This window comes from Dromaius novaehollandiae, chromosome W (assembly GCF_036370855.1).
Source record: "Dromaius novaehollandiae isolate bDroNov1 chromosome W, bDroNov1.hap1, whole genome shotgun sequence".
Classification (NCBI taxonomy): Eukaryota; Metazoa; Chordata; class Aves; order Casuariiformes; family Dromaiidae; genus Dromaius; species Dromaius novaehollandiae.
In genome coordinates, this window is record NC_088130.1 from 50,348,304 (window position 1) to 50,376,259 (window position 27,956).

General features: G+C 41.7%; 1 long non-coding RNA gene across 1 annotated transcript; it reads left to right on the plus strand.

The window, feature by feature from the left end:
* Positions 1–545: 545 nt before the first annotated feature.
* LOC135324179 (uncharacterized) lies at positions 546–13,088 on the plus strand. Its single transcript, XR_010385535.1, has 3 exons — positions 546–817; positions 3,420–3,535; positions 12,744–13,088. It is a non-coding gene; the product is annotated as an uncharacterized LOC135324179 (long non-coding RNA).
* The last annotated feature ends 14,868 nt before the right edge of the window (positions 13,089–27,956 follow it).

Below are 27,956 nucleotides of genomic sequence, written 5' to 3' on the forward strand. Positions count from 1 at the left end.
CTCTAATTCACGCTGAACAGGTTTACCCGGCTCTATAAAGATGGATTGCTGTCAGCACTTCCCAGTGCAGTCCTGGTACAGAAATTTCCTCACCTTTTGAACTTTCAAAGCACCTGAGCACAACTTACCCAGTTTAAAAAAAAAAAAAAAAAAAAAAAAAAAAAAAAAAAAAGCATATCAATAAATTTAATAAATTCAGTTTTGAATTAGCTCTCCTTCTATCTTGACTTCTAACAGTGACAGTTCTTGAATGACTTATTGTTATTATTATTGACTTTAGCCTTCTGAAATATTGCTGAGTGGTGACCCACAGGGGTGGAGGTGGAATTAGATTCAGCAGCACTTATGCCATCATCTGTTTGGTATGTTACTTCCTTTCACTCTAATGTTGGGAAGATCACACCCAGCCTTTGCATTCCTCTTCGACAAGTTGTGTCAAGGAAAGGGGAGAAAGGAAGCTGCCCCACATACCGCTGGATATCAGAAAGGAAGGTCTTAATTAGGATGCCGGGATGTAATTTCTACAGAAATCAGCCCTTCCTTTTCTCAGTTCCAAGTCCTACTGCTATAATCATTTTAACAGCATGTTCTTACGGAGTGAGGACTCAAAAGATAACAGATTATTCTCTGGGGTTATTTAAAGCCTTTGGCTTATATCTAAAAGGGACACTGAATTCTTAAACCTAGCAGCACTAATAAATTCCTAAAAATGAAAGGATATTGGAGTCTACTGGAAGTGAAATAATGGAGTTTATTTTGGCTGACTTCTCTGAGAGGGTGAGGTGATTAGTACAGACAACGTACCAGAACATGCAAGGTAACATGCTCCGTGTCTTACAATAGTAGCCAATTCTTAACCATCTGAAATGAAGAACTCTCTGCTATTGTCTTACTTTATTGATAAATTTGAGAAATATATATTATAAATTCTTTAGCTACATCTCCCTACTCTTCAGCTGCAGCAAGATCTATAAATAACAATAATGCCATGAAATGCACAGTAAATACATGACAAATGTAGTCATATATTTGCAATACTTCTGCCTAAGAAATTTTTAGAACTTTAAAAATAATATTTTATCATATTTTGAAGTGACTCATATGTATAAAAATGCATGTATTGCCATGACTCATGAAAATTTCCTTAAATCTGACTCATTCACCTCAGAAAGGAATGTATTGAAAATCCATTGTAGTATGCATATAAGCCAACATGAAAATTTAATAACTCAACAAAAATAAAACATTAATGGTATTTCACTCCTAGGGAAAAAATATGTTTAACCAGAGTTAAAAAAAAATGCTTTTTCTCAAAACATCTGTTTATTTTCTTTGCTTGTTTTTTGCTGAATTAGGGACTATCAGATTTGATGCTGGAAAGTAATTTATATTAAGCATCTCTTATTCTTAAACAAATAAGGTGCTTCTTTAACTTTTATGTAATGTTTGAATAATTCCAGTCCTGTAGGCTTTGTCTTATTGTTTGATGTTCATGATATAAGGAGGAAAACAATGGTGACCACTCATTTTGGGAGGGTCAGAATGGGTTCTAAAGCAGAAATCACAAACCTTGCAATGATCAAAGCAGAATAGATCTCTTTGCCTTGCCTGTTACCATTTTATAGTGCCAATCCCTAATGACAGGGCCATGCCCATGAATCCAGAAACACGAATATAGTCCTACAAAAGCGAGAGAAAATACCACACCAAGAAGCGCTAAGATCCCATTTCCACAGGGACACCATTTCCCAACCATTTCCAGAGAGAAGTGATGGCTATGCCCATGTCACGAACTTCCAGCAAAGATATATGATTTATAAAGAATTTAATCCTGAGCTACCTAGTCATTATTCTTCATCAGGTCATCTTCAGTCAGCCTGAAGATTATTTCATTTTCCCACACATTTGCTCTTGAACACAAGCCAAACCACCTGAACTGCTGTTGTTCTTTTTGTTTTAATATGTTTCAATTCTCAGAGCCTGCTGCTTTTTTACTTTACAAATGGCTTAACCATGATCTAGTTAAACAAATGGCCTTGAAGATGGGTATAAATATCACTCTCACATTAGACAGCTTTCACCTTCAGAATGAGGTAGACTGACCTTACTGTAATTGTGAACCAGGAGATAAGAAACCATCACAGAGTCAGTGGCAACTTGTGAAACCTTAGCCCTATTTAAACCAAACTCCTATTGAATACAAGAAGGCCAATATTCTCTCCGGTTTCTTTAGTGGTTAGTAGAGAAACTCTCTCTTCCACCAACTCAAAGAAAGCTCAACTAGCTTTTCCATTCTTTTGATTACCTATCTTTCCCTAGATGCTTTGAATCATAAACGCCGTCATTATCACCAACAGTTCTGATCTATTTATTACTTAAATTTGGCCCTGCAAGATCTGAACTATTATAAAATATGGTCTTTCCAGTGACACTTTTGGCCTACAGATATTTTTGTAAACATTTCTACATCTCTTAAAAAATATCATGCAGAAACCAGGGACAAAGAGGAGCATTGAGTGTAGAAAGACAGTTGTGTGGTTCTGTCTCCCCCTTTTTTTTCAACTAGAAACATAACAATTATGCTAAGCAAATTGTAAACAAGGGTGGAGATAATAGAAAGCATGCTTTTGTGTGAAAAAGAAAATTGGCACACTACTTAGTCACTGCAAATACACAAGTATTATGGAAGTTACTGCACAGCTTGCTCTGCTGCTTACAAAATAAATACGTATATGACTACTGAAAATAGTTTTCTTAATACTAGAATTACATGATCTAAAGGATGACATATGACAAATACATTCAGCAAATACATAATTTCATAACTCCAACTTTCATTTATCCCTCCCAAATGTGTCTAGACTCAAACTACAGTCCTGCATATAATGCAAATATTCAAACTGTTCTCCAAATTTTCAGTAAGGGAAAAAAACCCCAAAGGTTGGTGGTACAGCTCATGTTTACTGATGTTAGAGACTCAAGTTCAAATCCAGTAGCAGATCACACAGATTAAAATTATTTTATGTCATCAAGGCAATTCCTGATCTTAATATTATTATGGGATAAAACAATCTTTTGCACATTCAGAAATTTGGGATGGTATCTGAATGCTCTTTCTTCATTATTATATCCCTTTTCTTTTCCACCTACTGTATCCAAGAGATGATCTGCTCTAAAACCTAGGATCTGTCTCCAGGGCACCAAACATTTATCAAACCTTTCTAACAGGGAGAGTTTAAATACTGGAACTGAGATTCTACCAAGACATAAAACATTTCAGACTATAGTTTATATTCCATAGATCTCAGTTCAAAAATGAAGCATTTCAACACCATAATAACTACTTTTGATGCAGAGAAAAAAAAAACTCTCAGAAATTATATAGGACCATTCCTACCTACCTGTTTTCTATTCCTCAGATGTCTTGCTTTCTCCAGAGCCTGAGGAGTCATGGGGTGAACCAGACCCCGCTAAGAAAGCCTTTACATGAGCAAAGAGAAGAGGGAGAAGACAGAACCCAAACATAAACTGAATGGTCAGTAGCAATGAAGAATGTCATCTACTTTGCATACATATCCCTTCCCACAAGCACTTTCCATAAATACTAAAAATTGAAAGCAAAGCCTGGTCTATGGAAGGGGTAATGGCTTAAAATCTTGAGGACAGCCTAGAGGATGTTCTTGTGGATAATCTGTATGTTTGGATTCAATCTGTGAGCAGATACTCAGAGCTCCCTAAGGTTTGCAGGCAGTTTTATGCTGCCAATCTAACAACATTGAAGTTATTTTCCTGAGAAGAATACATTGCAGTTACACTGCCAGCTGTGTTTTGACAGACTTTGAGTTTGGGGTTTTCTTCTCTGCATTTTCCTATGAGAGGCCAAGAAATGGCCAGAAATGATGCCCTCCCCTTTAAACAGGTAGATGATGCCATATTAAAGATATAAGAAGAAAGATAATTTTAGTGCCTATATGAGGGACTTCCTTTTACTTCAGATCTCAGACATGGAATAGTAACTTCACTCAGTTGCAGAGTTTTGAGTCCAAGAGGCAGAATTAATTAGATTTTTGGTTTGCCCTTTCTCTTTTGAAGGAAAGAGATTCAGAATTAACAAATCAGCCTCATACATGAAACACCTACAGCAGAAACATGGATCAAAATCTCATTGATATGGGTTCTCAGAGCAGACAGACATACTCGGAGTCCAATCTCTTTTGGGTTCAGCTTCCTTTAATCAAAGAATCATCATCTTCTTGGATGCTGTTAAATGCAAGATGAGCTCAGCTCTAGATAGTTCTTACACTGAAAAACTCATTTAATTTAAAATTCTATCCCAAAGACTGCAGGCTGCCTTGAGTCCCACAAACAACCATTGCCAGAAGCTTGAGTTATTAGGTAGTTTGAGGATGCTGCCTGCTGGTTCATTGACTCTTCACTGTCTCTTCAGGTAAAATTGTCATTTGCTCACTGTTTTGGAGAGTGTTCTCTATTAACCTATCTTACTGTAGTTTTCAGAGGTTTTTGTCCACAAAATCTTTTCTGGCCACATCTGATTTATACATGGTCCAGATCATTCACATTTACCTTCTCATAACAGTGTAAAAGAGCATTCTTTGGCCCAATAATATGAGGCTGACCAAAAGCATTTCTTTTACTTAGAGCTTTACAGCTCTCTTGCAAAAATATCCTTGATCATTAGACCAATAAGCCCAGTATGATGAAGTTAATGTAAAATACTGACACATATTTCACCTTGGAAAATAAAACAAGATTCTAATTTCTAAATAAATTTTTTCCACATTTCATGTAAAATCTATTTTTTACAGCTACTTCAGCTCATTTATCTATTTCTCTGTATTTATGGAGTAGGTCTTGAGGAGTTTTTGGCATAAACTATATCTCTATATCTCACATAAGATTAGACTACATTATTTATAAAAATAATTTCAAGGGAAAAAAATCTTTGTGTAAAAGAAGCTGATTTATCAGTAGACATAGGTAGTTTGTTATCAAACCTGCACTTGAGGGTTTAACTATCACTTTCATTTATAACGCAAACTTCAAAAGAAGAATTTGCTGCATGAGAAATATTGATTTTTGCAAATGTATTTTTTTCTAAAGGCTTTTCCCTCAAATTCACCAACCGGGAACGATTACAATTTCTGCCAGATAGTAAAGTACATACTAAACAAGATATTCAAGAGGTCTGAATTACAGGGCTCTAACTGAAGTTGGGCTGCTAAAATGGCACATACACAAATTAAGTTGATTATTGCAAATACTACCTCTATGGTTAGGTTTTTCCTGTTCTCAGAAATTCTTCGCATGCCCATCTCTTTCAGGAGGAGTTGTTGAGGACTTGAAGGGGGATACCTCCCTCTTGCATGTCTGCCCAGTGATCACTCCTTGCTGAGCAGTCTGCCACAGGATTACTTCAGGTCATGCCCAGTCAGTACTGTGCAACATGAGTCTCTGTGTGAGTTAGACTGTCCACACTTTCCAAATGAGTTCTTTTGGACATGGCAGCTACTGCACAAGTAGGTCACCTTTAACCAAAACAGAATAATGAACCAGTCAGGAAAAAAAAAAGCAAATAAAAAACAAGCATGCATTAACTTAGTTCATGCGAACAGTTGTATAGCTGATAGAGCATATTGGCATACAGATTATTAAGGTCAAGGCAGCTGACAGGCAACCAAATGAGCAGCATCGCCAGTAAAACAGTGAGATAACACTTAAGTCTTTAGTCCCTTAAATATCCCTGGGATATTAAATATGAGTAAAGAGAACTTGAAGAATTTTTTTAAAGTTTGCAGGAACCCAGAGAATATACCAACCTGCCAGGGTAACTGAAAATCAGAAAAATAAAAGACACCAATGAAGGTCAGCCAGCCTGTAAATCAGATACTGTACTAACACTTTTTGCCTCTCCGTGTACCAACACACCCACAAAATAAACAGTATCAAACATACACACAAACAAAACTGAGGAAACACTGTCCATCTCTGGAACAGTAATCCTTTTAGAGAAGAAGGGTGCCCTTCTCCTGGGATTTTTGAACTTTGGAAGTCAGCAGGTAGAATATATGGTAAGGCCCCTTTACATTGTGACAGTGATCTCTCACCCACGATGCAGAAATGCTAATTCCTAGGAGAGGCTTCTCATTTCAGGCTGGGCACTGACCATCCTGCAATATCAACACAATTTGTTCAGAGCTGAGCAACATAATAAAGGTTGCACCTTATCAACCCACACAGTGAAGGGGTGATTGAAAAACACAGTATCGATTTTGCAGGAGAGAGAGATGAAGGTAGTCATGCTCAAAAAAAAGAAGAAGAAAGAAAGAAAGAAATCTTTATAAAAGTCTGTGTAGATATTGCAAATACTTGATTTTTAAATTCTCCCTCCCCCTTGTCCTAGAAAACCCATCTTACATGGGTTTGTAACAGGACCAGAACTACCCTATTCCTACCTAGAATGAGAACTCCTGCTGGACTGCCCAAAGCAATGTTCTGCCTTAGTGATAACCCAAAGATAACCCAATCCATACACACCCCCTCTCCCTCCCTCTTTCCCTCCTTCCTCCAGCCCCCATCTGGGATTACACAGAAATGTAAACCCTCCATGGAAAACCAAGACCGTTATTTGTATGGCAGCCCTATGTCTCTAGGGTAGCCTTGATGTTGAGCACGTTTGAAGCCATATGACTAGCAACTTTCTGTTTGACCACAACTATTTTTGGTCACACACATTATTCGTAAGACAGAGTGGGAAAAGAGTTGTGATTCTTTTCTTGTTGTTTAGTTAGATTTGGGGGGATAGAGGAATAAAGGGATCATTACTAGAGATACTTTTTTGTAGTGAAAGAAATGTTTCTCTTTCTCCAGGTTTCTGTGATCTATCTTGCTCTTGGCATCAGGGATTTCCTTGCAAATTATGATCTTAAACATAACTGGGCTAAAGATTTGTTTTTAGTGTTACTGAATATATTTCAAATTTGACATTTTGGCTTACGTTGTTCTCTTATTGAAGGGAGAGGGAGAGAGATGGAAACAAGAAGGAAATAAACCTGACCACAGCAATTACTTCATTCTCATGAAGATGTGAAGGAAAGAGTTTAATGCACACTAGACAAGATTTAGGCCTCTACCATAAACATAATCAGAATAAGCAAGCAGGTAGGAGAAGAGATGACAACGAGGCTATCAAACAGAGTCCAAATAATTTAGCACAAGAGCTCTGTTTCAATAGCTGTCCTTGACAGAAGTAGCACTGGCAAAGAGCCCATAACCTGGCAGAGCCAACCAACAAAGTTTAGTGAAAGTCTTTCTAACAAGTGTTTATTATTGGTACTTGAAGTTCAAACAGATTCAAAGCAATAAAATAATAAAGTTTAAAAGCAAATAGCAAAAACTGAGGCCATATTCAAGCAACAGTAACAATAGCAAAACCTTGAATAATCTGGTTTAGAAGTTACTGACTTCCAAGAGCCTGAATTCAGTTTACTAATCTCATGTATATGAGAACCTCCTTGCCTAAAAATGAGCTGTGTTTCAAGCACATCCATCACAGCTCATGGCCTTGGACTGGACTGTGAGGAGTTTTAATTCCCTGTGCCATTAGCTTTACATCATCTGTGAAACTCCAGTGGATTATCTTTCACAGGTCTTCTGTGTACTGATAAGTGAGGGTGAAAGCACGATTTCACAGGGAACAGTTGGCTTGCATTTCCTAATTTCTGCATGCTTGATTTAGCAACTTTAACATTGTAGGTTTTTTAAATGTAATTAGCTGTATAGCTTATGTAAAAGGTTATGACTCCACATTTAAGATTAATTGTTGGGAGAAGGAAGAGTAGTTATCTGAAATCTTTCAATGAGGGCAGTTTCTTTAATGCTTTCAGAGCCTCTGGCACTGACCACGAGCAAGGAGAGCCTGGGTTGGGTTGAACCCACCACAGGAATAATCCAAAGAAGCAATTTCTATTTTCCTATATTCAGCAAAATGGACTGTTTAAAGATGGCACTCTTAAGAGTTCGAGACGATAAACTATTATAGTGTCCCATTCACAGACTCCAAGGACGATACACAAAGTATCAGAGGGCAGAATTCTGCAGGTTTGGGAGAAGGGATAAAGAAGACAGGACATCCCAACAGTGTTATACAAGTTCAGTTTTTCAGACTTAATCTAGTAAACACAACTGCTTCATTCCTCCCATTAAAATCCCCACACTTGCCATAATCTCTTTGCAGCCTCTTGTGATTACACAAAGTAAGCCTCCCTCTGGAACTGGGTCTATCAGGGTCCCTACTATCAACGCTACAAAGGACTTTTCTTCCTGCATCTTCTTCCTTCCCACTTCATAATTTTCTGCATCAGACCCATAGCTACCAATGAGGAAACCTCAGACAATAAATAGCAGCATCAGTGGACCTCTGGATCTCTAGGCCATCCCCAAAAATACATTTCTAATCGGAGACTTCTCTTGGTTTCATTTCCCATATGACAGCTGTGCTGGAAGTGTAAATACAAAACTGTGTCTACTGTATTATCCAGTAAACATGATTTTAGGAAGATTAGTTGAAAGGCATTACAATGTTCTGCCACCCACTCTCTGCAACCACAGTGGAATTTGAGTATACATAAAGAAGCTACGTTTTTTGGAAATAGCAAGGAGAGTTTCTATGAATTTAACAAAAGACTTGAATTTAAGTAGAAAGTAAGGAAATTGGCACCAGGAACATTTTGCAAACAATTAACATGTTAAGCCCTTTGGCTCTATTTTCTCTTGTTGATGTTAGTAACTGGTATTTCCAGGACTGCTGACACACTTAGCATCATTGGAGGAGTGAACAACGGATTTCTCTAGCAGGTAGTAACCGGAAGCAAATGATGCATGTGCCGGCCAGGCAGCTTTGACAGCTGCCATGGCCATGTTGAAGGTTCCACAGCGTCTACCACTCTGTCTTCATTAAAATCTCTTTTACAAAAATCTCCTTCTTCAGTGAATCCTACCAATACAGCCAATCTACATTAGTCACAATAATGCGGTCATGCTCTCATTAAATAATTTTAATTGTTCACTTTAAGAGAGAGCTGTCCCCTGAATTTTTCAGGACACTGTCTAATTTTCTAACCTTTAGCTTCATAGAGCATTATGTTCTCAGTATTTAACACATGCAAGAGAACGTAAAAATGATCTGAGGGATATTGATCCTCCATTTTTCTGTACAAGTGAACTCATTTGTCATCTGTTATGACAGAAAAGAGGAAGTTTTGTTTTATTTTTACCTGAAAGCAATATTAGCACAAGAGTTCAATTGGGGGGATGACTTTAAATATAATAATCTTTAAAAGAACTGCTCAACTAAAACAAGGAAAGTAAATAATATTTACTACAAGGAAAAATATATTGAAATACTTCAGTCAGGCTGTTTCACTTTCTGAATTGCTTCTTAGGCTAAAGTACAGAAACTTCTAAAGTACAGCACATGCTGTCTGAGCATGACAGCTAGTTTGGAATCAATTCTCTCATATGCTGGTCTCAAACAGAGACAAGCCAGTACTTTTCTGTTACTGGATTTAATGATGTATTAGGCATGCAAGCCTCTGGAGAGGAAAGGTAGGTGCATTAATATTGACAGAACTACTACTTCTTCCCATTCCAGGATATGGTAATGTTTCACAGCGAAAGATGTGCCTGCCATACCCTCTCATCCACATGTATAAGGGGAAGTAAATTAAAACCCATTCTCCCCAAAGTCAACCACAAACATAACGATGGGTTGTAAAAGCTACCTGTAAACAAGCAAACAAAAAAGCCAGAGTCACCATGCTATATTGCAGCTCCTCCTATTTGGCTGGCCATGTGCACATACATCAGCTTCTCCTGATGCACACTTTAACCCAGCTATGGAAAACAACCTTTTTCACACTCAGAGTGGCTACAAAAACAGAGCTAGTGAACAGATCACACGACAATTTTTTTTAAACATGCTTTCAAGGGACCACATGCTTTTGTACAGCATATGCACATATTTGTACAGCAATACAAACTGAAGGTATTTGGGGGCCCAGGTGAGCATTAAAGACCACATTTCTACCCAGCTTTTTCTGCTTGGAGATCTTTCTGCAACAGCAGGCCTTGGCCCTCCATGCTGGTCAGCGAGTGGTGCTGAAAGGCTCTGTTTGGAGGCACTGCCTGAAGGCACAAACAGGTTGTGTTATGAAAAATAACCCAAAATTGCAGCAAGGGATGGGCTCAACTTAAATACAGTGGCATCTGATACAATTACTGATAAATAAAATGGGGTGGTAGGATGTGAAAAGCGTTAGGAAGGTTTACAAAATTCAGGAGGACAAGTAAGAACATCCTTCTGCCCATTGAACCTTCAGCTTCTCATAGCCAGAGCTGAACATTTGTCCTCTCCACTGAAAGGGGTATTTTGTTGCTCCAAGAGAGCCTCTGACTGCTCTCTGATTGCCTGGAAATGGGAATCTTGCATTCAGATCCTTCTCTGCCCAACTCAGACCAGTAGTTGGTATTAATTCACAGTTTAATAGTGCAGTCAAGTTTACGATGACTGCTTTATCAAGTACAGACATTTATAGTCTTCATTGTAAATCTAAATCTAAAGAAATGTTCTTAATGAACAAGATAAAGGCAGATATGGTTTAAAGGATAGTAGTTACCACTTCCCACATATACTCAACACAGCAGTTTATAAGTTGTTTTACATCCTTACTGGCCTGAATTGTTCAAAATAATCCACCTAATTTGGAATAGGCTTATCCAACCTAAAGCTGTCTGTGGAGAGGTGCTGAAAAACCTCACAACAGAGAACAACAGAGTGATCTGAAGAAAGTGACAGATGAAATTCAACACTAGTGAGTGCAAAATAATATATGTGGGTGAAAAAACAATCCTAAGTAGATATACGTGATGACAGACTGTAAATAAGCGAAAAGCGTGCAGGAAAGAGATCTCAGAGACGCTGTAAATAGTACTCTAAAAATATCAGAGCTCAATGATTATCAAAAAAGCAAATAAAATATTAATAATATGAAAGGAATATAGGACAAAGCAAATCATGTATTTATGTTTTTGTACAGATCTATGATGCAGATGCATTTTGTGGACTGTAGGCATTTCATATCATCCCTCCTCACAGTATATGTAAAACTAAAAAAGGTACAGACAGAGCAGTCCAGGATGATGACAGGTTTTTGAAGAGCTTCAGTGAAAGGACAGACTAAATGAGTTTGTTCATTTGACCTTTCCAGATTGTCATTCTGATTACATCTAGTTAGCCTTAGCTTTCTTTAAGAGGAATACTTGGCAAACTACATGAAAAAAGGTAAATGAAAATCAAATATCTCAAGGTAAAAGTCATGAAGAGAACAAGGTAGAAGACTATAAAATGTTAAATGCCATGAAGAAGGTTTGTAGAGGATGATTTTTCTTTTCTTCTCACAATAGAAAAATAAGGAGGCACCCAAAGAAAAGATCAGGCTTAAACAAAAGGAAATACTTTTTGCATGTAGCTTCTTAATTGCAATGTGGAATTCATTACCGCAGGATGTTGTGGAGGCCACAGCATAAAAGGAACTGAAAAAAAAGGATTTGTAGAGGATAAACCCACTGGTGGTTATTAGACACAATGGTCCGGATGCAAACTTTAGCACAGGAAATTCTTAAACCATCAATTACTGGAGGTGAGGATAATCACTTGATACATGCCCTGTTCCTCATCCTCCTCTTTACGCATTCACTGCGGTTTACATGCCAGGAACAGGACGCTGGGATGCCTGGGCCTTCAATTGATTGGTCCTTAAGTTCTTTTGTTCTTAAGTTACATTGCATTTACTATAGTGTAAGAATGTGCTTGTGAGTGGACACCATCAAGTATGCTATAAATTCGTATTTTGCAATTTGTATAGCTACCCAAAGCAAGAGAAGCATTTCTCTCAGCATGGAATATGAAATCTTATGTTAGCTACAAATTACATGATTGTGAGGGAGATGCTATGGAAAGGAAGCACTGAGTTTTGGATGATAGAAACCTCCCTTTGCAGTGAGTAGCATCTGAGTGGAGCCCTATGACCACGTTAAACCTCGGCAATTATGGACCACCAGTACTTCTATCTGCCAAGCTTCACCCAAATGCATTCCAGGGAGGACCACTGGAGGTACTAAACCTAAAATAATCCTTATTTATAATTCTATGAGTTTGAATTATGTCTAGTCTTTATCAAATAACAAAAATGCTAATCTACATATCTAAAATGATACCAGTCGAAAGCATCCAAGTGTTTCAACTGGAGCAGGCACCATCACATACTACACTATCCTTGCACTTCCACAGGCAGCACAAAAAGCTGAGCATTCTGGTCATGTATTCATCAAAAAGTTTACAGCAGTACTTCTGTCACATGCCAGATTAAAAATGCAGCCTGCACCTATGCTGCAAGAAGATTGTGTTCCAACTCCCCAAACTGTGATAGAGATTTGTTTGAAATGTTAGTGGTGGCAGCAAAAAAAAAAAAAAAAAAAAAAAAAGTCTTGTGTCTCGCAAGGGAAAACTCCAGAAACATAACGTTGCTCAACAAAACAGATCACAGACTTTCCGAACTACTGAGAGAGACAGTACATGCCTTAATCTGTGGAGACTTTGCAATATGCAAAATTTTAAAAGCAAACACTAAAATTCACACTAAAGCCACCTCGGATTTTGTTTGCAGCCCTGGTTCCCTTACGATTTCATCCAGGATGGGTCTAATACCACATGGAGCAGAATGCTTTTGGAATGGTACAGCAACACTCAACAACATGCAATGCTGTCGAAAGGCACAAAGAAAAGTCTAGGGCATGGAAGCCCCAGGAGTGAGTCCCACTGAGCGCCTGGCTGCTGATGGGTAAAACACTCTTCAGTGCTCACTGCGACTGCAGGCATCCAGTGCGCAGCAGAGACTGAGAGCAGCGCGGGGCTGTCGGGATCTCAAGGCCCTAGGGGTAAGGTGCAGGACTAGCCCATAGCCGAGTAGCTACACATTCAGGAGCACCAAGCGCCCAGCTACTGCACCTATACTGGCAATAAAACTCTTCATCAATCACTCATACAGTTTTCTGTGTGAAACGGCATGGTAGCGTATATCTGACTTTAAATAACATATTATATCCAAAATCCACATACCAATTTTCACATGTTCCTACATGCACATATATTGTCTGTTTTAAAATAATGTTCCTCATTGCTATTTTCCTCTATAAAATTGTGTATATATACACAATATATAAAAACTTTATAATTAAAAAAATTATAAAAACTATATTTTTGTGTTTAGAAACATAATGATGTCTGATCGGTTTACAAAGAAATTAACAACCATATCCTTTATACTAAAAATCTTACACTCTATTTGGTGACTACATTCATCTCCCATTAAAAATGTATTTAGAAAGAGAAAAAACACACACCCAAGTGATCAAAAGAGAGCTAACTGCTGAGGCTGACTTGCGATAAGAACCAACACAGTCAGCACTTTAAAAGCACAGTTTAGAAGAACCGGCACCGACGGAGAGATTTTCTGTAGTGCCCCAGTATTTACACTGGAGGCATTTGCGCAAAGCCCGGCAGACGGCCCGACCCAGGGCAGCGGCGTGCGAGGGGAGCGCTCCGGAAGGAGGGGGCAGGAGGGGTCCCGGCGGCCGGCGCGAGGCAGCGCTCCGCGGTGGGAAAGCGGCGGGGTAGGAATTCCTCTCCCGCAAGGCTCAAAGTGCAGGAGGAACAATGCTGAGAAAGGCTGGCGGCTACGCCCAGGTCAGCCAAGACGGACAATCCCCCACCGGCGGCATCCCCCAGCACGCCCTGGCTTTTCAATAACATTTACACGTTCGCCGCTGTGAACTACTGAGCTTTACTTTATTGTCTGACTTTGTGATTTCAAGGGGAACCGCATCAGAAGATAAAATTTGCTTAAACACTCGAGTGATAAACTACAAAGGGAACGGTCCCTGTGTATGACCGGCTAGATGCGACTTGGCTGACACCTCCGTAACCCCATCAGTTCTGCTCTCCCGTGAGACCCACGTTCATCGCAGCGGGCCTCAGGTACCCAAGCCAGGCGTGCGGCCACCCCGCAACCTGCCGGCACGGGCACCCCGCGGCGGGCGCTGGGCATCGCAGTGGGCGCCCGGCTCTGCCCTGGCCCATGCGCCCCGCCGCCGCGGCCCCCGGCCTCCCCGGCCAGCCCCAGCGCCCCGTCCGGCCAGACTCGTGCCTTTGCTGGCTCTGTGAGCACCCACACGAGGTGGTTTCGCGCACACAGGGCGCGCGCAGGATGCTGTCAGCCTGTTAGGGGGTTCTCCCAGCCCTCTGGGGTTCCTGATAGCGCGGCGCAAGCAGGAGCTGGGCGGATGAGCCCGTCGTTGCCTCCGCTGTCGCGCCTGCGATGCCAGGAGCCCAGGCGTCGCACGCAAGACCGCCAAGCGTAGCAAGCCCACTTTAAAGTGGCACCAGAGGTCAGGGAGGTGAGGGGACCTCCCCTGCCCCCCAACCCGCTCGTCAGGGCATCAGAAACCCCACGGCGGCAGCCTCCCCGCCTGCCCGCGCCTGCCAGCCACGCGGGGCTCAGCCCCGGCTGCCCCAGGCGGCTTCCCGGGCACGTGAGCCACCCTCGCCTGCGTCGCTTGCGTCCAAAATCTGATCCGCTGCGCTCTGCGGTTGTTTCCTCACGCCAAGTCCTGCCGCGCGGCCCGTCCGGCGCCCGCAGCGCTTGTGTGCCAGTGACCTCTAGAGGCTCCCGTCTGGCGGCGGTCTCCTCGGAGGCTCCCGGCGCCGCACAGCGCTGCGTGGGCTCGGAGAGGCGCGGGAACGGGCAAAGCTGCGAAAACGGCACCGCGCAGCGAACAGCACCGCGCTCGCCAAACCTCCGCCTGCTTTTGCCAGAGGGAAACGCCGCGCGGAGCCCGTGAGACGCAGGGCACGGGATAGGGGAGGCCCCGGCCAAGCACACCGCCAGGCACGAGCTGTCTGCGGGGACCGGGAGGGAACTTCTCACACGTTTTAGCCCCTTTCCAGCAGAGGAAAGGCATGACCATCATGAGAAGGGAAAGGAGACTCTCCTACCAAGGAGGGGGAAAGCAGCAGCCCTGGCCTCCAGACAGCTACCTTAGCCACCACACATAACTTTGGATTAGCTGCCTTAAAACGAGTCTCTAGATACACCTAAAATATGCCAAAAATCATAAAATGGCTCACAACCGTGGCAGGCAAGAGCTACATTGGTTCCACCTCTCACACACAATGGCCAGCAAGTTTTGTGCTACTCCTCTGAAATACAAACACATACAATCTCACCCTGTATATTTATTTTTTCATAAAAAGAAATTAAAGAATTAAGAAGGCCTGCACACATCAGGTGCTCATGTCGCATTGCCTTTCTGTTTCCTCTCACTGGCCCCACAAGGCACATTGCTGCCAATGGCACCCTAAGGAAGGGGGCTCTGAGCTGCAGGCCCCTGCCTGGGAAAGGTCATCAGCTAGGGCTGCAATTGCCAGTCTGGGATTTCCTATTATTTATGCTCAAAGTCTACATCCTCCGTGACAGGACACAGTTTTTCCCACGTTCTCATAGGAACATAAGGATTTTCAGAACATCTGATGGCTTGGACTACAAGATGTTGGGGAAATAGCCATTGCACACAGCAAACAACCACGTGAGCAGAACAAGTCCATAGTCAGACACTTTAGACCTACCCCATACGTGTGCTGCACCTCTGACTTGGGCTTGTCACAACACATTGAGTTGTTTGGCCCGAGCCTGATCCATGGGCCTGAGTTTCATGTGGTTTATTCCGCATGATAGAAATCTCCCAAGCACTTTGGGGATGCAGGATCTTCAAAACCCTTAACATCCAGGAGGGAGTATCTGGGTACATATATAGAATACACACGATTCTTAGAGCTCATGAAATGGTCCCTCTCTGCACTATCGCTGCCTCAAATAACAGTGGTGGCTGGAGAACAGGGAAGGGTTGATTGGGATTACAGAATGGCATTTACATGTGCACTCAGGCATCCCACAAACCCTCAGATTCTTGGAGTGTCCTGGTTAAAATCGGAGCGCTCAGCTACCAGTTTGTATTATGTGGTAATTTAATAGCACCGGCTCTTATATACTGCTTTCCTTCCTGGACCTGAAAGTGCTTGATAACCTAGACGAAAAGAGAGCAGAGAGCACTCTAACTCACTCACAACTCTTCCTCATGACGGACTTAACTTCAGATAAAAAACAAAACACTGCTACTGTGATATCTCCCTCCTACAGCAGATTCCACATGAGCAGCGGTTCTGGATGGAAACCTATTTTTACCTTAAAACACAGCAGTGAAGCAGCTGCGCCATGAGCCCAGCCAGCTTCATCATGCCTTCTGTCGAAGCCTTGCTGGCCTGTCAATACCTCTCACAACCCCACTTGCCCCAGCCCACGGCAGGGCACCTGCAGCTGCCCCAACACTGAAGCACCGGAGCTGCAGTTCCTCCCACCCAGCCCCAGCAAAGCATGGTTTTGCAGCTGATGCTTTCAGCTGACGGAAGAAAGCGCATCTCCAGACAAATTCACATGCTGATCTTCAGGCCTGCCCCTGACATCCTGCTTCTTGCTGTACTGCTGACTTGCACAAACCTATTCATCAGACAGTACCTGGGCTGTCTCTTTTTATGAATTTTGCCTCAAAACTAAGCAAGAAGCATGAAATTCCAGAATACTTTTTTGTAAACCTTTCTCATATTCAGGGTGGACCAAACCAATCTGACCAATTCTGCACCAAAACAATAGCAGCTAATGTCAGTGTGAGATTCTTAAGCATATTGTCTACTGCAAGTGCCCAAGAAGTAATGGTACATCAGCTATTCCTTTGTAAAACCTTATTGTAGGTTGCTTTTTTTTCATGCTACTCGTGAAAGGACACCTTTAGTTCCACCTTGAAAATCTATTTCTAATGCTGTCAGACAGCAAATATATCTTTTACAAAGTTCTCAAACACAAAGCAACAATAACATGAGCTAATAAAACAGTTTATCACAAAAATATTGATGGTGTTGACAGAATAAGAAAGTCTGTTCTATCAGTCCTTTTTAAAAAAGGAAAAAATTATGACATCTCTAATAGACAGAGAAATTGCCATACATGTTACCAATGCAACAATTTGCATCTTGCCTGTCGTGACACGTGAAAAATTGTATTGCAAAGGGAAGCATTTTCTCAATTTTCTATAACTAGCTTTTCTTTTTTTTTCCTTTTTTTTTAAGCCCAACTCCCAGAGGGGAAGGAAAACTGAATCTTCATTTTAGCCACATAATGATATAGTACAACTGTGAGTACAATTTGTAGAATCCAATATTCTTATGCCATGCCTGTGAAAATGAAAGTTTTAGTCACGGAAGGCAGGGGGAGAATATTGTTTTAGTTTGCCTGGTGATTCCTGGTCAGTGCCAGGAAACACACTTGTTCTCAAGTGCAGGCAGATGTCTTCACAGGAAGGTTTTCCCCTGTGGGTCAGAACAGAAGTACCTTTATAAAACAGAAGATGTTAAAACATACACCTTATTCTCTCCAAATGTCAGTTTAACACTCTTTCCCGCAAGCAGGCAAGATATATACTAGCGCAAAGAGGTTAAAAAAAAAAAAAAAAGGAAAAAAAAAGAAAAGAAAAGAAAAACAGAAAAAACGGAAACAAAACACCACCGCCACAACGTATTTACAGCACTAGGTACAGTAACAGGCCTGGCTGTAATACGTGTAGCAAAACCTCCCGGAGAAATCATGTCATGCTTACAGATAGATGTCAAGTTTTCTTAGCCAGGGATTAGAAAAATATGTTTGTTTCCAAATAAGCTTATCCTGCACACTGCCAGGAAATAGTTTAGCCAAATCTGCCACTCAGCCCAGTTTCTTTCGCTATGAACTAAAGAAAACAGCGGTGCTGCTGGAAACACTGACAATGGCCACTGGTTTCTTTTTTATCTGTTGGAACTGACTCCTGGCACTCACCCAGTTCTACCTGACTTACTGTGAGTTTTAGTGAAAGCAAGTTATAAGAACAGCACAAATCACTGCTTAAATGTTTTCCTCGTCAAGCAAACCAACACTCACTTGTTACGTTTGATATGATCCTCTTTCTGCCTTCCAGAAATTTCCTCCCTTTTTATTCAATGTTCTTGTAATGTTGTTACTCAGTTGCACAATGAGGCAGAAGACCTGAGTGATCACATGTGAAAACAGCACGTTGAATACACTATGAAAACTAGCTTTGCAGTATTTGTAATGCTCAAAAAAATCCCTTGGATGATCCACTGCTTTACCTAAAGATGAGGAGATGTATTTAACTGAAGAGTCAATTTATATGGCTTTGTATTGACAACGCAGTTTAGGGGAGACAGAAAGAGGGAAGGAGGCAGAGGGAGGGAGGGAGAGATATCTTTGGAGAAAACTCTGCACCTATCAAAGAACAATGCATACTAAAAACAAGGCAAAAGCAAGTGACTTAAGTTTTGGCTTTGATTCCTTTTCCTTTCTTAACTGCTCCCTGGAAGAGACTAAAACAATGAATGATTCTTTTTTCTTTGAAAGGGTCTCTCTCACCAATGTGTGAGAACACAAAAAGCAGACTAAAATCTAGCTAAAGAAGACAGATAATATGGAGTGCTGACTGCAGCTAAGGCTAATAAATATGTTGGCAAGATAAATGAAGAACAGTCATTCATGTTTTGATAGTGCAAGACTCTTATCCTGAAGCTGCGGACTCATTCGTTTTGCAGGTGCTACAAAGCCAAGGAGTCGTCTCCCCACTGGCACCCTCACCTCCCACGCAGAGGGAAGTTTACTTTGCTCAGTTTCCTCTAGGCACAGTCTAAATAGAAACATTAAGATTTTCCTCTCAACATAGCCAAGACTTACGCTGCTGATAACAGGACGAAGAGGGGGGAAAAATTTGATCGTGTCGGTGGCAAAAGGCTGCTATACTGGTGTGTTCATCGTTTGTTTTATTTTACCAGCTAGCTGGCCATGTATAAACTCAGCTACTGAATCATAGCTGATAAACGAGGAAGCTGGGAGGGCCCACTGAGCCGTTTCCTTTTCATGCAATGAACAGGGCGAGATTTCTGCACTATACTTCGGAAAACAGAAAGGTCCAGCTCAAGAAGTCACCAAATTTTAAGCACATGTTTAAATATCTCTGAAACCCCAGAACCAAGGCACTTCCTAGCTTGTATTTATATGCCTTGCAGATAAGAGCCTCAGACTTTAAGCCAAGCATGTGTTTTGCTGAACTGAAGCCTGAGTTATTCACTTTAGAGTTCAAGGAGAGTGGTACAAGGAGTATTCCTTACTTAAAAAAGCTCTGGCTATGGCTATAAATAATGCAAAAATGGCTGGATAAGTGTGGCAGAAGTTGGCAGAAAAGCAGAAAGTGATGGAGGGCCTTTTTTTCCTCATCTCTGTGCTCCCTATCTCAAACCCTCCTGAAAAATTTTGCCCCAGGCTTTATTTGAAGTTTAATACACTGTTTACACAACATCTGGTCAGTTTGTTAAGCAAAAGCTCACTCATAGCACTCTACGATCAATACTGGGTTTTTTGTTTGTTCTTTTTACTCTACCTACTTGCATGGAAAATAAAGTTTTTTGTTAAAAACAGCTTTTTCACATTTTCTGCTTCATTCTGCAGCTCAATTATAACACCAACAAACAACAGCGAGTCTCATTAAGTCTGGATTTCTTTCTGGGGCCTCACTTCCATTGGTTGTCTCTAGGCTCTACTCTGATAGCAATAATAATAATTTTATATCTTGCTTACCAACTCTAGGTATTGCAGATATTAAAGTAGCCACCATGGAGGAATTTTATTGCCTCACACACCTAATGAAAGCCTTTGAGAATTACAAGCTGCAGTACTTAAAAATACTGTGCGGGAAGGCTACCGAAGTTTGATATAGCCTTTTTTTCTTATTTTTTTAATGTTTTTCCTTTTTTTAATGTGGTTTCTTTTTTTTTTTTTTTTTTTTTTTTTTTTTTTTTAAGTAAAAAGTGCATGCAAGCACAAATATCAAGGTTAGAGATAGTAAGGTACACCTTGACTTTTGCAAGGCTTTCGACACAATATTCTTGTACCCAAATTGGAAATAAGGACAGGACAGTCCAAAAACACCTGAATAAAGCCCATAGGGTGATACGAGGACAGTTAAAGAACCACTTTATCGCTGCATGGAGTATACCCAAGGCCCACAGAACATCTATACTAGCCAGTCATTTCTCAAGTTTCTTAAGACTCAAGGAAATTTTAGCCAGGCTCTCTTTTTCCTGAAGGGAATCTTGGAGTAAAAGGTTAAACTGCAAGTTGTACGGTATGTACATAGGTAGGTGAAAATGTTACTTTATTTCATGGAGTCTTCATAGTTTTTTTCCAATGATCTTTTATTTGAAGTGATTGGGAGTATCGTGCGAATATCGAAAATAATACTGCTACAAAATTTAGCTAGAATTTTTGATGAATCTGTCTGAGCTTTGCTCACAGGTCTTTCAGGTGCAGGAATGTCAGGAGCTCTGATCACGTTGCACAAGTGTTCACCGAAGCAGCAGTAAGTCTGTAGACTTCCAAGTCTAGGAAGTTGGAAGTCTAACTGGTGGCTGTTGCAAGGAGACCTTACCAAGGCCGATGGGATGGGATGCAATGCACCCTCAGCACGTTCACAGGTGGCACCAAGCTGGGGAGAGCTGCTGCTGACAGGGGACAGGGACTGTGACAAGCTGGAGAAAGAGGTCAGCAGGTTTTTTGCAAGTCCTGCACCCAGGGCAGAGCTGCCCCATGTGTCAGCACTGCCTGGGAGCAGCCCTGGAGGAAGGGGCTGTTGATGAACAGCAAGCATCAGTGATGAGCCCACAGCAGGGAAGGCTGGCTGGGCTACAGTGGCAAGCACACGGCTAAGGGGCTGAGGGAAGCAGCTATTCCCCTCTGCTTGACACTTCTGCAGCCCTATCTAGGGCACAGTTCTTCCTATAATCACATAGGCATAGACAGATCAAGTGGTGAGAGGTGTTGAAAAGGAAAATTCTAAGTGTCCAGACTGGGGTTTGTCAAACCAAGCTCTAGAATCAATTTGGATACAGACCTCACCATCCCACTGAGAAAAAGGAGAAGTGACTGAGGTGCAAAGTGAGGAAAAATTAAGATTAAATCCAGGCAGGATTATTCTTTAGTATAAACTAACCCTCTCCCCTCTATCCATTTCACAGTTCTTCAGTCTGGATGTGCATACCCTCCTGACCATAAAAATGAAGAGATAACAGATTTGTGTGGGGAAGTGATAATCTGGAGAAAGGAGGTCAAGTGAGAACACGCCTTCAAAAATGAAGGGCATTCAAGAGCTATGATGTGGACAGAGAAGGGGATGGTGCTGATAAACGTTTCCTGTTTTGATCCATGAGAGGAACATGTAGTGTAGTCTCCTGCTCTTATCATGAGAAAGTTCTTCCTTCCTATGTCTCTCTTTCAACTAGAGAGGTCAAAGCAAGTTAGTCTGCCTGAAAACAAGCAGAAAATGAATACAACTTCAGTGTTTTCCACTAGCAATGAACCAACCACCCCCTACCAAGATTAGTCATATGCACAGTTATTACAGTGCCCCCCTCTTTTATTGTTCTTTCCTTTCTTGTTTGGTGGTCCCTCCTGTGGCTTCTGTATTGCCCTTCATATTGCACTCACCTATCACAGCTCCTCACATCTTTTTCCATCAGTAGCAAAGCCAGCTCTACAAGTTCCCATTCAGCTACCCATTCCTGCCCTTCAGGACCACATGACATTAGATAACTGAAATGATGGAATTTAGAAATATTCCGGCTAAAAGAAGGCCTTTAGTCCTCATCTTAAACACACTCCTTAAGCACCTCTTGGCCGCTCACAGGCACGCGAGAGCCCTGGGGCATGGGACACACTGAGTGGCAGCACAGCAAAAGAGCAGGGCTCCAGCACAGAAGCAGCAGAGAGAAGTGGGAACGTGTCTCTCAGGACACAGAAGAGCTGGCTGGGAAAGGATAATCCCTAGGAGCTCCATGAAGGAAGGCAGAGTTTTTCTGCCCTTCACATTGAGTCCTACGCAATGAAGAAATGGGCAAAATAAGATCTGGCTAAACATCCCCAGGGTGGCTGTGGCATTCACTGGCCTTGCACAGCTCAAAGCACAGCCAAGGTAATCATGGAAACTTGTCCTGCCTTTCTCCACCTTACCTGAAGGAGAAATCACATCTCTCCAGAATTGCTGCCCTATTTTCAGGCTTAATCACTATCATAATATCCATTAATACTATTTATTTCAGGAAATAAACATGCAATTGCTTTTAAAAAAATGTTACTGGTAAAACCCAACTGTATGTGAAACATACAGTCAACTCCACAGTCTTAATGACTGCTCAGTCAGCTTGCCCAGCCACAGCATAACTCTCACCCACTCGCACCTCATTCATAAACTCCAGCTCCACCTGCAAAGGGGCATAGGATAAGCTCTCGCTGGTCAGTCCAGCATCCGCACCACCTGTACCTGCAGCTTCTGCTCAAGAGTCCAGGCTCAAGGAAATCAGCTGTCAGTTGTGCAGGGGCTCTGTTCAGGGCCACAAAAGCAACTCTTCCATGCCAGTTCCCACCCAGTCCAGCTCTGCACAGGGAGCCCCACAGCTTGGTAAGTAGCACCTACAAACTTAGGAAAATCACCTCTGCTGTTCCCAACTCTGACCCCACGACACCAGATCCAGACTAGGTCTAGATTTTTTGCCTTTGAACCACTTACCAAAGTCAAGTCTTTGGACAGAGATTTTGGAATATGGCAAAGTTTCCATGCCATGCATTTAATCCAAGTTCACTATTTTAGAATGTCCCATTATCGTGAAACTATTTGAACCATCTTGAAACCTCTAATAATGTCTCCTCCTCTATTTTCCTAATTCTGTTTAGTCACCCTTTAATATAATTTCCTAAAATAAAAAAACCTGCTAATAAGACCCTCCTAGCAATGCATCAATCACCACTTTGTGGAACTAGCATGGGGTAATGTTCATTTATGTCACCAAAGTCTCCTGGAGGCAGCCTTTTCCCCATTTTCCTAAAGGGAGAACCAAAGGTCACCTTTTGCCTTTCATCTTTCCAGTTCTGGGGTTTTAGAAATGACTTTTCTTTTTTTAATTTTAGTCTTTGAATCAAGTGAAGCACTCTGTGATCCTTGGAGACTCCATAGTACATAGAATAAGTCAAGTTTTAATTGCACCATTTTTTCCTCTCAGTTAATAGGCTGTTCTTGTCTGATTGAAGCTGATTTTTCTATCCTGCTCCTGCTGTGATTCATGTGTGTCCCACGCAGCACTGTCAGCCAGCATCTCTGGACACTTGTGTTCTTCAGAACCTTGTTTGGAAATTCTGATTCCATCAATATGCTTTATGCACCCACTCGTTTCTATTTAATTATACCTTGAAACAATAGAAGTCAAGGGTGGATAATTCTAGTTTTATCAGTCCCATACAGCTCTGAAAAATGATCTTTGACTAACAGGGAAACAGTATCTTCTGCAAAAGCATACAGAATAATGTTCTGTAGGCTGTTTTGTCCTTATATTGCAGTGTAATTTCTTTCAATGAACAAAAGACACAGAGTTACCTCACAGACCACAGGGTAAGTTTTTTCAGTTGAATAATTTGTTTGGCAAAAAATGCAGATTTTGGGTTAACTATACTATTTGTAGACAGGTGTATGATTTATCGATTAGTTTCAGCTGAAAAAGCCTGGGGAGAAGGGAGGAGAAAAGTGTTTTGATTTTTTTTCATTTAAAAAATAACTTCACTTAGAAAAGTTGCTGAATGTAACACTGAATAATGTAAAGTAAAAATAAAAGTGTCCTAAGGTATCTGTAATGAATTTGTTCCTATTTTTTAGTTCAACAAAATAAGAATAAATATTTAACTTTAGTCACAGACCAGACTTAAAAATCAGAGCTAACCCACAAACTAAGATGCCTGCTATAAAAAAAGATGTAAGGTTAGTGCACTAGAAGAAGCTACTAGCTCCTACAGTCTGAAGAAAATCATTTGACTGAGATTTAGGGATACTTATAAATTGAAACCTAAACTCTCACCATCAGCCTAAAGACACCATCTAAACAAATCTTGAGACTGGACTACCCTGCTGGCAAACTAATCATGTTAGTGCAGTTATATCCCAGTTCCACACATTCAACTCCCATCTCGCTGCTAGATGATGTGAAAATAAAGACAACATAGTAAAATCTGGCCTTCTACAACAGGATCAAGTTTAAAACAGCAGCTCCTCAAAGTATGCAGAATGAATACCATCTTTTATAATAATACATGAATGTTTGCTCAGAAAATGAAAAGTTACCTTTTTTTCCTCAGAAAAAATAAGTATTTCAGGTACAAGCAATACTTGGCAGAGGAGAGCCATTGGAGAGCTAACACTGTGCTAGCTGCTGCTCCCAAAGGGGTGCTTGCTCAGGTCTGGCTTTCTGGCTATCATTTATTAGGATCAATCATTTCAGTTAAATAACAACAGATAGATCAACTCAGATCTTCTCAGACACCATTTTCCCAATGGAAAGCACCTCTTTGGGAAAGCCCAGATGTTGCAAATAGGCTGTGACCCTGCAAAGAAATCCCCACACATACCTCCCAGCTGCCTCACCAGGCTCCCAGCCACCTGCACACAGGGCTGCTGAGAAACCTGCCCTCAGGGACTGCTGCCCAGACTACCTAACCGGCATCAGGGCAATTGATTTTCCTAAGAAACAAACTCTACCTTGACAGCTTTACTTAATCAAGCAATTCTCAGGCCACAACCTCCTTGTGATCGTGTGAATCATTCTGACGTCCTCAGCTGTGCCAAAAAGGTGTTTTTCATTGGCGCTGTGGAGTGGCTTGTGCAGCTTTCCCCACCAGGACACAGCTTGCAACCAAAGCCACTTCACAGAGCAGCTGCCACATTTATCCTCAAATGTTGCCTGCCTTCAGCAGCTTAATTAACTTATCATCTTCAGCATCACAGAGTTATCTACAGACACCTGTGGGAAAGAGACAATTGAAAAAAGGGCATTATCCCTCCTTTCAGGTCTGACCTCAAAACTTTTTCCCAAGCCTGAACAGTTGTTATGACACCAGTCTCAAACCTTTGCATCACGCTCACCACGGTGAGGAGACGCAGCCAGGGATGGCGTCCGTGGCAGGGCCGGGAGGTCTGCAAGCCCTGGGAACCGCACCGCTGCATGGCCCTGGCTCCTGCCACTGTGGATGTAGCCTCGACATCTGCAGCAAACAGCTGGCAAAGGACATGGAAAAATAATAATGGTAGCGCTTGCTGGGATCCCAACACTGCTGCTCGTGATGTTGTGGCTGGGCAGGAGAGCAGCCCAGCAGCTGCCACCAGCGAGGGCCGCGGGCCACCCAGGAGGGCCATGGGCTGCTGCAGAGGGCCGTGGGCCGCCCAGGAGAGCCACACATGCAGCACTTGAGTGCCAGCGAGAGCACACATGGCGACGTGGGACAGCCTGGCCACTGCCACCAGAGCCAGCTGCAAGGCCTCTGCTGGGCGACCCCCTGGCCTGGTTTCTGCCTTCAACATATATATATGTATATGTGTATACATACATATCTCACTGGGTCACCCACTGCCGGTAACTCATCACCAGGCATCTTGCACCATCTCCCTCACGTGGTGACCAGACGTGGCCTGCTGTGAGCACCCGCGTGCTGCTGACATGGGGCACACGCGTGCCCCGATGCTGGGCACACACGTGCCGGCGCCGTCCCCTTTAAGAGGGCATGGCTAATCTGCTCACCTGCTCTGCCTTTCCCTGGACCCACAACATGAAGGGGTGGTAGCCCCCCCACACGCCAGGGACACCCTGTCACAAAGAGGAATGGCAGCTTTTGAAATAAAGAAAAATACGGAACAATGACTTTCCTCCTCATCTGAAAGAGAATTTTTTTAAGCCCTTCAGACATGTGTCTCGGTTGCATGCTGCTGAGGAAAATCCATTACAGAATAAATCAAGGGGAATTACAGCAGTGCTGATGCACTCAAGCCAAGCATTGGAATTAGCCTAGAAAAGAGCCAGAGATGCTAGTGTACTCTGAAAAATGCTATATCTAAGGGATGAAATAGGCAGCCTCCACCTTTGCAAGAGAAAATCAGAAACTGGAGTAAGCAAAATTAAAACCATGGAATAAGGTGGGAGAAGGAGGGGGAAGAGGAGATGCTCTCCAATCTTTGGGCTTTATTGAGAGAGTTAAAGGGATGCTAGTTTGTTTTTTAGAATAAACTGAAGATTCCTAAAGGCTTTTTTGCGTTTTTTTTTTTTATTTCAACACTGTTGTCCTTCACCAGTTTGCACATCTCAACAACAAACTAGTTCATCCCCTTAAGGAGCCCTCCACAAAGTCAGAACACATACAAATTGCTTCAGTCATTTCCTGTATATCCCAAGAGCAAAGTAAGAATTTATAAATCATATTTTCATTAAGGCTTTACTGGTGTGCTTCTAATTCACTCACAGAAGGATATGCTGTAGACATTCAAAGCAAAACAGATCCAAGCAGCAAATCTAGATGAAAGACAAAGAACTGTACACAGGAACCAGGATGATATTGCATTAAGAAAATGATGTCACAGTGAAGTCACCACCTTGCACCGCTAAATAGACTAGGAAAGCAGTTTTTTTAATTAGCATTTAAGCAGTGTTTGGTCTTTGAAAAATAGGTGTGTTACCAATTTTCTGGCAGAGTTTTTGCGTGGAGGTATAGCAAACAAATACTGTTTCTTGGAAAACACGGTAATATGCATAGGTTGCACTAAAGACACAGCTGAACTCGGTGTCATCAATTGCTCCTCCAAGGGGAAGTCACCCAGCAAGCTGCTGTGCTCTGGCAAGCAGAGTGCAAGAGCATTTTTATTCTGCTGTCGTTTCTGCTGGAGCACAAAACGAATGCTGAGGATGAATGAATCTTATGACACGGACCCTAATCCTGCTAGTACTCTTGTTTATGCTTTATTTTATATGCACAGAGCTCAGGAATAGTCTGTAAGGCATGTTTCTTTTGGCCACACTGAAAATAAACGAAGCTTGCTAGAATCCTCCACTTCAGGTTTTGTAGTATTCAGAATACTAATGATTTCACAGAAGCCTTTTCTGTTCGTCTTCAAATATGCTTCGAGAGAAAGCCATTCCTTTGGCCCAGCTAGTGCTTGATCACCACAGACTTGAGCTTTTGTGCACATTGTTCTTCTCCTGTCTGGTCCCCACTCTCTTAGGGGACAGAATCTTTAAAAGACCGATAGACTTCCAAAGAAAAAGAAACCTCATTTGAAATTCGGCCCATCAGACCCTCAGATAAAAATAAATCTTGTTATTCTCCGTTTCTGCATTCCCTGTACTGTTTCTCAACATCTATACTGACTCCTATCAATACAGGATCTCTCAATTTTATGCCACACTTTTCTTTCTTTTGAGAGTCCTCATCCCTTAAAGTAAATAATATCTCCATCCCTGGCTTATCTCTTTGCTCTGCTAGAATTTACCCAAAAAGCATTTCTACTGGTTATTTGCTTTCCTTGCAGTTAATGTCAGCAGTAGTTCATGCTCGCACACTCCTTACCAGATAAATTTCTCCTTCATAAAGGATTTTTAACTGCTTAGAATTTTGTCCAGCAAAAGCCAAAGTAAACTGGAGAGAAATCTAATTCCTCATATGTGATGCCAACATTATGCAACTATTAGGGAAGACAGACACTGATATTTTATTTGATCAGACAGACTCCTGACAGCTTCTGACTCTGGAGCATGGCAAAAGGCCCAAAGTATTCTCAGATGTCACTATAAAACCAACATAATTCTATGTATA